Here is a 14802-nt window from a genome sequence, read left to right as displayed (position 1 = left end):
GAATGGGCTAAGGTTTGGCAGATGGAATACAATGTCAGAAAATGTGAGGTCATCCACCTGGGGAAAAAAAACAGTAAAATGGAATATTATTTGAATGGGGAGAAATTACAACATGCTGCGGTGCAGAGGGACCTGGGGGTCCTTGTGCATGAATCCCAAAAAGTTAGTTTGCAGGTGCAGCAGGTAATCAGGAAGGCGAATGGAATGTTGGCCTTCATTGCGAGAGGGATGGAGTACAAAAGCAGAGAGGTCCTGCTACAACTGTACAGGTATTGGTGAAGCCACACCTGGAGTACTGCGTGCAATTTTGGTCACCTTACTTAAGGAAGGATATACTAGCTTTGGAGGGGGTACAGAGACGATTCACTAGGCTGATTCCGGAGATGAGGGGGTTACATTATAATGATAGATTGAGTAGACTGGGTCTTTACTCGTTGGAGTTCAGAAAGATGAGGGGTGATCTTATAGAAACATTTAAAATAATGAAAGGGATAGACAAGATAGAGGTAGAGAGGTTGTTTCCACTGGTCGGGGAGACTAGAACTAGGGGGCACAGCCTCAAAATACGGGAGAGCCAATTTAAAACCGAGTTGAGAAGGAATTTCTTCTCCCAGAGGGTTGTGAATCTGTGGAATTCTCTGCCCAAGGAAGCAGTTGAGGATAGCTCATTGAATGTATTCAAGTCACAGATAGATAGATTTTTAACCAATAAGGGAATTAAGGGTTATGGGGAGCGGGCGGGTAAGTGGAGCTGTGTCCACGGCCAGATCAGCCATGATCTTTTTGAATGGCGGAGCAGGCTCGAGGGGCTAGATGGCCTACTCCTGTTCCTAGTTCTTATGATCTTATGTTCTTATGTTCTTACTAAGGGTCACGCAACTTAAGAGGAACATTGGTGCATGGTCAGGAGAGTATTGGAATAAACAGTGAGTGTTGGCAAACTATTTAGCCACAGACTGCACTTTCCAAAAGGGATCATTGGATAGTGATCAGGAATGGAAACACTGACTAACTATTCACCTCTCTAGTCTAAGGGACACTAGGGCTCATTATCGAGTCCTTGACTGACATCAATTAAATCAGTCCAAACTGAATTTAAATGTGAAGGCTATTCCAGGTGAGATCAGCCCTGAAATTCCCCAAGTGCAGTCATTCTTCGATTTCCATTTTAACTCTTAGGTCAGATCTCCAAGTCCTGGTCGATGAGAACATTTCACGGCAACAATGTGGCTGAATACACTGTACTTGTGAAAACAACTTGAGGACAGGATGTTGCTTGAATGTGAGTAGTGTGGGAGGGGCTCACGTCAGAGATTGATGCAATTTCATTTCCAGTCACTGTTAAATGGTTTGTTGTAAACCGATGAATTTGATGGCCTAATTGTCCTCTGACTAAAATGTAGTAATTTCCTCCTGTTTTGGAAAGGATTGAAGGGGGATAATATGAAATATCACACCCTGTAGTTTTATCCTTTACGATTTGGCTCCATGTTCCCAACAAGAGTCAGAAAGGTCGCGGTTACTGTGGGGAAGCGCAGGTCTGTGTTTACAGTACTTCCTGTGTGGTTGAAGCACAACCTTTCCTCGTCTGTCTCTAACTGCAAAATGATTCACCAAAAAAAAACTTAATGCAAATTAGGTACGTTTTCATTTAAAAAAATGAATATCTTTGACATTCTAAATCACTTTGAACTTTCCCACCAGTGAGGTCATTGTTGCTAAAAATACCTACGCACCTATGGCAAAGCTAGTGTCTAAGAAACCCCCCTCCCCTCCCCTGTGTGTGACTCACCTGGTTCTAGAGATTGTGAAATTCCACTTACATATGCACACAGACTAGAGAGACAGCACTATTACCTACACCAATTAAAAATACTGTTGATTTAGTAGAAAAAGCCAAAGATGTTAATCACATTGTCAGTCTGAGGTGAGATAAGGCCACTTTGAACCTGCGCTTTAACCCTTTGCACACTGGGTGTGTAGCTCAAGCTTTACAGGCTCTCTATTCTTGCCATTGGTTCATAACAAGCAGCTTAAGCGTGACTTTGTGGTAACTATGTGACATCCACAACTCATTACAGTGCTGCCCGCTGTCACCTAATCTCATTCCTGTAGCCGTGAGTAAGACTGATGACAGTTCAGTGTTGAATTGCTGGGAAAGTCCTGGCAGGATTATGACTCCAGTAATCTCTCCAACCTTATGTTCTTATCCACAAAATTACAATCAGTGGATCCCCTAGCCTCAAAAATGCTTTAAAAAATAATGTAATTGTGTCTGCATAGAGCAGTTCTGGCATACAGATTTAGCAAATGAACTAACGATGTAATACCTATGATCCCATATCCATCCAGAAGTAACAGAATGTCAGCATTTAACTACCCGTTATTGTGAAACATTTCTTATATGTAATTTTCATCATTTTTGCGTTTTGGTGAACACTTGTGCTTATCAAAGTGAAAGATGTTAAAACTTGGCCCTCTGTATTAGTAACAAGAACTCAAGTGCTTCCAAGTCAGCATGGATTAGAGGCGAGTTAAAACTTCTTCTGAACTGTCCCATCCAAACAGGTCTAGCAGGTTAGGTATAGGATAAAGCACCTCCTAATGTCCTTCATCAAATCATCTTTACCCCAAACCTTAGAAAATCTCCCCCAACTTATTGAGTATGCTATTTCCATTTCCTGTTCGTGTCTTTTGGCCTCATTGAGTGATTTAAACTTTGCTACCACTCCGGTTACTTCTTATTCTTGAAGCTGACTCCCTACTTGTTTCAGTGATTCGACTAGATTTTCCACCCATCTAGCCATTATTTTTTTTCTCCTTCTTAATCGCTTTTTCTCAATCAATTTCTTCATGTTGTGCATACTTCCCTGATGTTTCCCGAACTGACTCGGGTACTGTAACTCATTCCTGCTCCTTTTCTTTTTACTCTCCCATACTGTTTATCACTACTGAGGACTTTGGATTAGAATACAAGAGAAATTAATCTGAAGCAAATCTCTTTTTGAGCATCCCATGGAAAAAAAAACTCAATTCAACCAACACAGTTGTCTCTGCTGAAAGGGAAAGTACCACAGAAACCTCAGCTTATGTCTGTACTTTGTGAGACAAGAGCAGAGGCTGCTCAGCAAGTCTCTCCCCCATATAAAACATCTTTTGTTCAGACAGATAGGCAGACTTTTATATCTCAATTTATTAAATGGACTGGTCTGTTGGAATACTTAACCTTTTGAGAATTAGTGGGACAGTTGATTCCTTTTGTTAGGATATCAAAGGATATGGAGCTAAAGCAGGTAAGTGGAGCTGAGGTACAGATCAGTCATTAGTAAATGGCGGAGCGGGTTCGAGGGGCTGAATAGCCTACTCTTGTTCCTTTATTTCTATGTACACCCTGTGGTTATCAAATGGTGAATGAGTCTGAGATGTAAAGAAGCCAGATCAGGTGATGAATTCTTACAGAAGTCAGTGAGGAAACTAATCGAACCACGGGCTTTGCTCACCAGTAATAGAACTTGATTGTTTCCAAAATGTCCACCAAAGAGTGGGTAGTCTCATATCTGCTTTATCTAACTGCGGCATAGAAAGACAGCTCAAAGAATTCGGCTCTATCTGACATAGAATGCCTCTGTGAATCCTGAGTGAATTTCCAACCTTGCACCATGAGGATAACTCATCCAACCTGCTGTTACATTTTGCACATGTTAAGAGTCAGCCCAACTTCATTATATCAGGGATTAGTTAACAAGGTCAGGTGACAGTGCAGGTCTCCTCCCCTGTACCATCTCTTTCTGGTATATGGTAAGTTGTGTGAGCAGATCTTAGAGCTTTAATTCTTTACTCCAATGCTCTCTGTGAAGCTAATGTATCCTTTTTCCAAAATGCATGAGCTTTTCTATTACCGCAGAGCAAAATTGTGATATCTCAATTTCAAGAGGGAGATTGTCCTGATGCAGAATCGCCACCCCAGCACCATCTTGGCAAAGGGCAGGCGGCATCTAAAGTGAAAGGAAACTGAGATCAGTTTGTTGCAAGATAGCAATAACTTCTCATGGTAGGATAGAACAAGCTGAGAAACAGATTGTTGGCGAGACAGAGTATTTTGGATGTTTACATGTTTAATATATCTAGACTGGAGAAAAGTCATGTCAAATCTAAGAATGATATCAAATGAAACAGCATAAAAAAGTGAATAACCAAAAATTGTAAAAATGAGGATCAGCTCTTTCTTAACTCAGATGAAGCAAAGCAGCTACATCAACAACAAGAACTTGCAATTGTATAATGCTCCCCATGCCGGACAGACACCCCAGCAGCAAATCACTGAAATGTAGTTCAGCCCCTGCTGTAGGCCTAAGAAAGTCCATCCCTACCCTCAATGCCTTCCTGATGGAGGTGGTAAGGAGTTGCAAGTATACACTGATATGGACTCCTTGCTGTTTTCTTTTTCAATACGTCAATACAGCTCTCCATTCTTGAATCATTTCTCCCAGTAAGTGGGCAATTGTTAAGCACAAGAAGTCCACAGATTACCAACACCGAGGAAGGGTGTGTTTGATGATCCCCTTGGCCATGGGATCCTCCAATTGTTGGCTCAGCATGACCGTCAATAAACATAACTCCAAGCCACACTCGCTCAAATTGAACCATTTTATGAGCTCTTCATGAAAGGATCCAGTTCCTATTAGCCAGAAAATCTTATATCTGACAAACTAGTTAGTAAAGTTAAGTAGTCAAAAAGAGAAAATGGAAAGGAGAAGGAGTAAAAAGTGAAAGCAAGAAAACTGGGATAAAAAGAGGCAAGATCTCCACTTATTGGCTGCTGTAAGTTACTTAATTTATTCTTGGGATGTGGGCGCCGCTGGCAAGGCCAGCATTTATTGCCCATCCCAGTTGCCCTTGAGAAGTTGGTGGTGAGCCGCCTTCTTGAATCGCTGTAGTCCGTGTGGTGATGGTACTCCCACACCTTTGTTATGTAGGGAGTTCCAGGATTTTGACCAAGCAACAATGAAGGACCGGCGACATATGTACAAGTCAGGTTGGTGTGTGACTTGGAGGGGAACTTGGAGGTGATGATGTTGCCATGAGCCTATTGCCCTTGAACTTCTACGTGCTGGAGGTCGCGGGTTTGGGAGGGTGCTGTCGAAGAAGTATTGGTGAGTTGCTGCAGTGCAACACTGCAACCACTGGCGGAGGGAGTGAATGTTTAAGGTGGTGGATGGAGTGCCAATCAAGTGGACTGTTTTGTCCTGGATGGTGTTAAGTTTCTTGAGTGTTGTTGGAGCTGCACTCATCCAGGCAAGTGGAGAGTATTCCAGCACTCTCCTGACTTGTGCTTTGTCGGTGGTGCAGGGGCTTTGGTTAGAACAGAACAGATCGGAATATGTAATGTTAATGGTTTGATGGTTAAATTTATGTACTAGATGTTGGAAAACTGTTGGCAGTCTGAAAATAACAACTTTAAACAGCTTGGACCAACCCATGAGGGAATTTCTCTTTTCATAAAAATAGGACAACGCTTGCTTCCTCTGCATTAATAATCCACATAATGCACAGTTTTGAAACATTCAACTTCATTAGTGGGTCATTTACTTACAGAGAAAAGGAATCCCTTCCGCTTCTCACCCCCCATGGAAAAACGGGAAAAGACTAAATCAGCTCCCACTGTCTCTTTATTATCTCACTTTAGGAGTATACAACCTCTACTTGTGCCTCTACTTCTTTGAAGGCTTAGATTTTAGATGCACGGAATTAATAAGCAATCCTTTTGGAAGGGTCTTCTTTCAAGCACAGTGGTTTTCTGCTTCATGCCTGTACCCCTTTCCAACCTTCCCTCAACCATGGCCTCAAACAAGTGCCGGTTGTGTGAGGTTGCTCTGCAACCACAATTGGGTGATTAATTTCTACTGATCAGCCGTAAGCATGGAATTGAAATGTCAACTTGATGCCGGAGGCTTTTACTGTTTGCTAGACTAAGCATCTTAAAAGGGTGACATCATTAACAGATTTTTCAAAAAAATATTCTGAACAGGCTCTTTTTCTTAAAAAGAATGACCACCGAACTTTCCTCAGGTGATGATGTGAGTGTCATGCAAATGAGGAGAAGCAGAATCAGCTGATGAGATGACACCTGGAACTTTATCTGACGTGAACAACTGTCAGAAAATCACAAGTCAGTCCCTACATTTCCTCTAAGTTCACTTTCCACACTCTTGACTCTTAGGGTTACAATTTATATAAAAATAGATGTGTATAAGCAGGGGTGAAAGACCAGTAAAAAAAATGGTGCCAGACATTTGTCAGTTTGTACTGGTGCGCTCAGTAGTGCTCCTATTCTAAAATGGGTTCAAAGGAATTAGCAAAATGGAGCTTTTTGCTTGCTAAGGGCTAGTTAAAGGACAATCATGAGAAATGTATGCAGAATTACACCGGGATGAGGGGGATTAAAACCTATAATGATTATTGAACTCCAGGTCAAATCTGGTGTTAATCAGCTGTTTTCTTGGTCCATGGCTTGGGTGCAGGGGCTATTGCTAGGTATCAGTTAGTGCAGTAGGAGAGGGTAGCCTGAAAGCCCAGAGGGCAAAGGTGGCGCACTACTCCCATAACATCATCATCATGGGCGGTTCCTCGTATCGAAGATGACCCACTTCCACGCCAAAAAGAGAGGAGTTCACAGGTGTTTCAATGAAGGATCTAATATTCCAGGTCCCGAACTACATGTTGAAAGGTGGGCCTCTACTCATTGGAATTCAGAAGAATGAGAGGTGATCTTATGGAAACATATAAGATTATGAGGGATGCAGAGAGGATGTTTCCACTGGTAGGGGAGACTAGAACTAGAGGGCATAATCTTAGAAAAACTGAGATAAGGAGAAATTTCTTCTCTCAGAGGATTGTAAATCTATGGAATTCACTGCCTCAGAGAGCTGTGGAAGCTGGGAAATTGAATGGATTTAAGACAGAGATAGACAGTTTCTTAATTGATAAGGGAATAAGGGGTTATGGGGAACGGGCAGGGAAGTGGACCTGAGTCCATGATCGGATCAGTCATGGTCGTATTAAATGACGGAGCAGGCTCGCTGAGGCCATATGGCTTACTCCTGCTCCTATTTCTTATGTTCTTATGTTATATGTTCTTATGAAACATGGAAGATGCTTGTGCATGGATTTCTTTAATGTGTGGTGCCCACTGCACACCAGCCACTACACGGGCTTGACAGAGCTAGGTCTTGGTCCAGTGGCAAGGATGAACCAAGACGACTGGAGACCAGCTCTGCTGCACGGACCTATTGTGCACACACATTGGAGTGTGGGCTGGCCCGTGCTCCCATAACAGGCTACAGCCGACAGCCATTCTACCACAACAGCGTCAGCTACCTGGCAATAAGTGAGAATGGCAGAGTCAACAGAGAGGATCCATGATGGCTTGCAGAGACATCGGGCTAGAACCTCCACTTTTTTTGCATGTTTAATGCCCACTTAACGCCAATTTTACTGCTGAAATGATGTATGACGCCCATATATCGCCCATTTTGGCACAAAATGGAAACTGATGGGCATTTTTAGGAAACTTAATCGGCGAGCGTTACTTTCCCCATGTGCTTAATGTCGTGAAAAAATATTACCGCCCGCCTGCTTTTTTTGGGTGGAATCACCAGAATGGGCGAAATCAACGCTCATAATATCGTCCAGCGTTACTTTCTGCACGGAATTAACGCCGAGATTCAATAATATCGCCTGCCCACTTTTTTTTGTCGTAAAGAGCACATCTGGCGAAACTAACGCCCAGGAGATCGTCCACCATCACTTTCACCACCTCGCACACATATCGTCCACAATATCGCTCGCCCAAAATAACGGCTACAAAAAGTGGAACTGTTCTGAACTTACGGCAGCAGTGTGGGTGGCAATTTTAACATCACACTCTTACATGAGGAGCTGATATCTGAGCGATTTGCCTGAAAGAGCATTGATGTGAGTGACAACGCTGACAGATTGCTGTGTGTGTGCAGCTCAGACATTAATGGTGCCCATCACCTTGGTGCCAGTTAAAGTTTATGTTGATTGATGTTAAGTTGTATTTAACCCTTTCATGTTAAGGAATCACCAGTGTGTAATGGTCCAGCTATCTGAGACAATGCGCAACAAGGTTATGTTCAATATAAAAATTAGTATACCAACATTGGTCTGAAATCATAAGTATCACAGGCAATAACACCCAACCCCCGCCACACCCCACTTTTTCCACCATTGACATCAATCAAATGTTCAACATGTCCAGCAACACAGAATACAAAGGCAAAGCAGGAGCGTGGTCCCCAGCCCCCATACATTACAACAAATTGCATACACCCAGATGGAGATATAACACAGCCATCACCTGTGGACTTGCACCTCACTTTCCTTCCCCCCTCCCCTTCTTCTCCCCACCTCTACCCCTTCCCCTCCTTGTTCCATGGCGTCTGGTCGAGGAGCTCCTCAGGCGGTGCCTCATTTGGAGGATGAAGGCAGATGCGGTGGTTGCACGGGTACGGGAGCGGGGGATGCCACGGAGGCAACATCCTCTGATGCAAAAGCAGGATCTTGGTCCTTGCTCTCATCTGTCGTTCGCAGTAGTGGTGTAGAATCTAGGGGTGGAGTACCGCGCTCGGGGACCACTGGGAGGCCTGTGGCAGCAGTGTTCCTGGTTATCGCATCCAGGGCCTCTGCCATCCGTGGAATGTACACGGTCATGGTGGCCAGCTGTTGGAATATGCCCCCCAATGCTTCGATGAACTGGTCACCAATGTCTACAGTCCTCCTGGACAACTGTACTATCTTTCCACTATCATGTGGCGCTCGTGGAACAGACCTGTTGCATCCAGGAGACACCCGCAGGGTCGGCGCCGTCCTGGGGACAAATGGGGTGCCCTGTGGCGAGGTGCTTGGGGTCGGTACCTCCAGTGTGGAGACGGGAATGACCGGAGGACTACTAGATGGCCTTGGGCAGAATGGCTTCTGGAGCGTGGCGATGCAGGTTCCTCCAAGTCGGCGCTCTCACCTGTGGAGAACAGGCCCAGCAGATTGAGGAGCGACAATGGGAGCTCCTCAGCACCAGATGTTGGATCGTCTGGAGAGTCGGGCCCCACGCCCCCACCTTCTGGCCTCTGTGGTCTTGCCTTGGGACGCGCTGCTGGCTGAGCTGCAAAACACAAATGAGGTTATTAGAGGAGAAGGGGCTGCCAGGGTCACAAAGTGAGTTCAGCGCTACACACAGCATATCCATGACAAAAGCACCACCGCTCTCAAAATCATCGCAGACATCACATTTCATGACCATCAACACATTGTGCATTGCAATGATTTTCATTAGGTCATCATTATTTCTATGACAATTTTAGAAATCATCTTTCATATATGATTGTTCGGATATGAGTTGGTGTGGCATCTATTGACTTTACATCATGCAATGGTGTAAGCTTTACTCACGTGGCATCACTTCAGGGTCTGCAGATGCGTCCGTGGCTGTCCGGAGGGTGCTTCTCCACAAATTTGATCCCTTGCTCCTCACTGGGGACTGGTGGCCCCCCCACCTGTTCGTCTCTGCATGGACCTCATCATCGATAGCTTCTTCTGTAAAAGGTGACAGGACAACATGGCATGAGATCATTGCATGATATCATTGCTAGGTACTGTCACAGAGACTGATACAACACATAACCAACAGATGTAATCATGATTAATATGAAAATTATCATTCTTTACCTAAAGACGTACACCATGACTGCAGGCTTTGAGTAAAACATCCCCGGTAAAAGTGAAAGACCTCACATCTGCTGATAGTCACTCATGGCTGTTACAAATCAAATTATATAAATACATAAGTACATGTAAATCAATGTAATACTTACTCTTGCGGATCCCACAAGGTCGTTCCATCATTTGCGGCATTGGTTACCCTCACGAATCTCATTGGTCGCTGATGAGACCATCTCTGCTATCTCGGTCCATATCCTCTGGTAGGCCTTTGGGTTGGGCTTCCCACGCCCTCCCTGTGTCAAATCACCCCAGCGTGACTCGACCTCCTGCAGGAGGGAGGCATTTGCCTTGTCCAAGAACCTCCTGGCTCTTTTGCGCCCTCCAATGTGCTCCTCTCCCACCTCACTGCTCTCTTCAGCGTCAGTCTCCACAGCGTGCTGTGATGCCTTCTCCTCTCCCTCCATTATAGGCCAAATTCGGTCAAATAAATGGTTGGTATCAGCTACTTTTAGTTTGCCTACTTGCTGTGAAGCTCTAAAATCTCCCTCCTTCCTCCCAAAGCAGCCACACCACACCCAGACACGCCTTCAGTCCCTCTGAGCTCCCTCTCTCTCTGTCTCCTCTTCTGCGCATGTCACGATGACCCTTGACCTCCTGAATCACGGGAATCGAGTGTTGCCATTCCATTGCTAAGGATGGCCACACTTTATGGCAGAAGGTCAAAAAAATTTAATACTACCGCCCATTTTATATTACTTGCGGTAACGCCCATTTTCAAAAATGGAGACTAGGTGCTTTGAGAATGGGCGAGAAGCCGGCGATCTGAAAACCCTTTTTTACCGCCCGCTGGAAATATCACCCATTTTTGGGCGATAAGCACAAAAGTGGAGGTTCTAGCCCTTCTTCTATTCACACTGCTGTAGTGAAGGCCACTGCCCTCAACCTTTGTGCCACAGAATCTTTCTAGACACTCACAGGACTCACCACAGGAGGCAGCTGCTTTTCTGCCCACCATTCCATTCTGGATGTAACTGAGGTTCTGTTCCATCCAGCAACAACGTGCTTTCATTTCCACAGTGACTATCTGCAATAAAGGTAAATCAAGATTTGTACTAATTTGGTTACTTCACCAAAGTACAGGGCACCATTGATGTTACACATGAAGTGCGGAACTTTCAACATCTATGGGGGAATAAATTGGACAGCAGTAAGTCGGCCATCCATTTTCATCCAGCCTGATTTTTCTTTCCTTTGAGCCGAAGTTGAAATTTCCAGCCGTAGACTTCTATTTATTTACCAATCATCCTATAACATACCTAAATAGGAAGGGGCTGTTATTCCATCAATGTGCAAATTATATCATCCCATAACCATATAATAATGCACATCAATTCATGCTTTTAGAGGAGCATGCCTGATGCTTGCATTTTGAGCTAATTAAATGTAACACAGCAGTTTGAAAGAGAAAGAAGGATGTCGAGCTGACTCCTGGAGATGTGAGCTATGCAATGCGATGATGGCTGATAATACCGCTTCAAAATCTGGTGCTGAAGCAGAGAGCAGATACAATGAGGCACAAGGGTAAACTAAGGCCCTAGTTAAGCAGACGTATGGGATGCTAAAGCAACACCAGATTTTTGAATCAGTTGACATGGAGCTAACAATATGCCCTATTGAAGTGTGGGAATATTATAATCATATATGCTGCAGAATCCTGTCTTGGGCAAACGCCTCAGCATGGACTTAGATGAGGAGTGGCTGCAAGCCATGCAAGTTGAGGAGGATTAGTGCACATGGAAGCCTCCAGCAGCAGACCAGCCAGGAAAACAAGTCCATATGGTATTGCTGTCCACTTCCAATGAACTCTGAAATTGGGCACAAGGAGGTAAAATTTCCTGATGCGCCACTCTAGGTACAGAATCAGGCTGGATGGGAAGATGGAGTGGAGAGTTGGACATGGAGGTCACCGTTCCCAGTGAATAATGACTGGCACAATTGGGCATTATTGATCTCTGTGCCTGACTTTCTGATTTGAACTTCTATCCGCATTGCAGGAGTCGACTATTAGAAAACTTACCCTTACTCCTCTTGATTGAATGTATCCATAGTCACAAACTGCTAGCTGCTTCCATTGTTTCTTTTTCACTAACAACAACAACTTGTATTTATATAATGCCTTTAAAGTAGTAAAACATCCCAAGGTGCTTCACAGGAGCGCTAGAAGACAAACGTTTGACACTGAGGCACATAAGGAGAAATGAAAGCAGATGACCAAAAGCTTGGTCAAAAGGTAGATTTTCAGGAACATCTTAAAGGAGGAAAGAGAGAGAGGGGTGGAAAGGTTTAGGGAAGGAATCCCAGAGCTTAGGGCCCAGGCAGCTGAAGGCACGTCCGCCAGTGGTTGAGCAAATGTAATTAGGAATGCACAAGACGGCATAATTAGAGGACCGCAGATATCTCGGGGGGGCTGGAGAAGATTACACAGATAGGGAGGGGCAAAGCCATGTAGGAATTTGAAAACAAGGATGAACATGTTAAAATCGAGACATTGCTTAACCGGGAGCCAATGTAGGTCAGCGAGCACAGGAGTGCTGAGTGAACGGGACTTGGTGCGAGTTAGAATACGAGCAGCCGAGTTTTGGATGACCTCAAGTTTACATAGGGTAGAACATGGGTGGTCAGCCAGGAGTGTATTGGAATAGACTAGTCTAGAGGTACTGTGGAAGAGGTGGAAACCTGATTGGAGGGATTCAAACATGGAGATGCGGGAATAATGGGCATGGATTTGGGAGGCGACAACAAGTTCAAGGACTTTGGAGAGGAAAGGGAGGTTGGAGATGGGGCGGTAGTTTGCAAGAACGGAGGGTTTGAGGGTTGTTTTTTGAGGAGAAGGGTGATGATGATAGATTTGAAGGAGAGGGAAACAGCACCTGAGGAGAGAGAACTGCTAACAATGTCAGCTAACATGGGAGCCATAAAAGGAAGTTGGATGGTCAACAGTTTAGTGGGAATAGGGTCAAGGGAGCAGGATGTGGGTCTCATGGACAAGATGAGCGTGGAGAGGTTATGAAGGGAGATCAGAGAGAAACTGTAGAGAGATGCGAGTTCAGCGCTAGAGCATGGGGAAATCTTAGAGGAAGTTTGGTCTGGTGGGCTAGGGGAAGGAAGGGAAGTGGCAGAGGCAGCTGATTGGATGGTCTCAATCTTAGAGACAAAGTAGTCCATGAGCTCCTCGCACTTGTTGTTGGAGGTGAGGATGGAGGAGACAGGAGAAAGGTGTTTAAGAAGATGATTAGTAGTAGAGAATAAAAGTCATGGGTTATCTTCCCATTCCAGAATGATTCTGGTATCATGAGCAGTTTTGGCAGATGAGAGCAGAACTGTGTATGGTCTGCTTGCTTTAACTTTGAACAAGTGACATTTTAATTTCTGCATAATAAACAAATGTGGCTAACATTTAAAGAAATATTCCAAAATTCTCAACGAATAAACATTCCATTCAGAAATAAAAACTCCATGGGAAAAGGGATCCATCCGTAGCTATCTAAAGAAGTTATTGGCACCGAAATCCCGGTTTCTTCTTCCTGCGGGCGTTCGACTAAAAATAGGACAAAAGATGCGGACGTACATTTTGGTTGAATGCTCGCCAGAGATCCCGGACTCGAAGCCTCCTCTTCTTGCACAACAGAGCGCGTTCACATTGGGACATCCGTAGGAGTCACGTGGGCCTGGACACCCAATCACGGTAAAGTATTTTTTCATTCATAATAATCATATCATAGACAGTCCCTCGGAATCGAGGAAGACCTGCTTCCACTCTTAAAAATGAGTCCTTAGGTGGCTGAACAGACCAATATGAGAGCCACCATCCCTGTCACAGGTGGGACAGATAGTTGTTGAGGGAAAGGGTGGGTGGGACAGGTTTGCCGCACGCTCTTGCCGCTGTCTGCGCTTGATTTCTGCATGCTCCCAACAATGAGACTCGAAGTGCTCAGTGCCCTCCCAGATGCACTTCCTCCACTTAATGCAGTCTTTGGTCAGGGACTCCCAGGTGTCAGTTGGGATGTTGCACTTTATCAGGGAGGCTTTGAGGGTGTCCTTGTAACGTTTCCTCTGCCCACCTTTGGCTCATTTGCCGTGAAGGAGTTCTGAGTAGAGCGCTTGCTTTGGAAGTCTCGTGTCTAGCATGCGAACTATGTGGCCTGCCCAGCATAGCTGATCAAATTTGGTCAGTGCTTCAATGCTGGGGATGTTAGCCTGGTCGAGGACGTTAATGTTGGTGCGTCTGACCTCCCAGGGGATTTGTCGGATCTTGCGGAGATATCGTTGGTAATTCATAGTAATAGGAGTTTTGTAAGTCCAAAACTCCTATTACTGTGAATGAGAAACACCCCCAAACACCCAAACACTACATAAAACATAAAAAAAAACACCTCACATATATACACTATAGAAATTAAAGTTGATAGAAATGTTTTTGAAAAAGAAAAATTTGCCGATTTGTTAAAAAATTTTTAATTATGATTTAAAATAAAATTACCTGAGTGGGCAAGGTTTTTAACATAAATATGTATTTTTAACTTTTATTTTAATATGTTTTTGATATGTTTTTAAACTCTTACGCTGGTAAAAGTACGTTATGCGTCTGCTTTCACCAGGTGTAAGAGTTTTAAGGTCATTCGCAAGGCAAGAGATGTGTAAACAGCCCAATCTCTGCCGTGGTAATGTCCTTGCTCCGAGATACGTGCGATTTGCCAAGCCAGAAACTTGACAGATCAGAAAAGCTGACTTTCGGCGCATGCGCATTGCACGCCGAAAACTGGCTTTTGCGATGCCTTCTCGGGTCCGTACACACTCCGTACGGACCCAGGGAGGCCGGAATTTCAGGGCCAATGATATTATTAATTAAAAGAAGAGGCTTATAATGTTACAAAGCATAGTGGTAAGCCTAAGGATTGAGAGAGCTTTAGAAACCATCAAAGGATGACCAAAAAGTTGATAAAAAAGGAAGAAAATAGAATGAGAGTAAATGAACAAGAAATATAAAAACAGATTGTAATAGCT

At 44.3% G+C, this 14802-nt stretch overlaps 1 long non-coding RNA gene across 1 annotated transcript in view; it reads left to right on the top strand.

Annotated features, from left to right (window-relative positions):
• The window catches only part of LOC139265173 (uncharacterized), a 52662-nt gene that overhangs the window by 16527 nt on the left and 21333 nt on the right, over positions 1-14802 (top strand). Inside the window, exon 2 of the long non-coding RNA XR_011593490.1 lies at positions 1180-1282. This is a non-coding gene — a long non-coding RNA (uncharacterized lncRNA). The remainder of the gene's footprint in view (positions 1-1179; positions 1283-14802) is intronic.

This window comes from Pristiophorus japonicus, chromosome 6 (assembly GCF_044704955.1).
Source record: "Pristiophorus japonicus isolate sPriJap1 chromosome 6, sPriJap1.hap1, whole genome shotgun sequence".
Classification (NCBI taxonomy): Eukaryota; Metazoa; Chordata; class Chondrichthyes; family Pristiophoridae; genus Pristiophorus; species Pristiophorus japonicus.
Note: the sequence above shows the minus strand (reverse complement) of the source record. Positions and strands in the feature narration are given on the sequence as shown.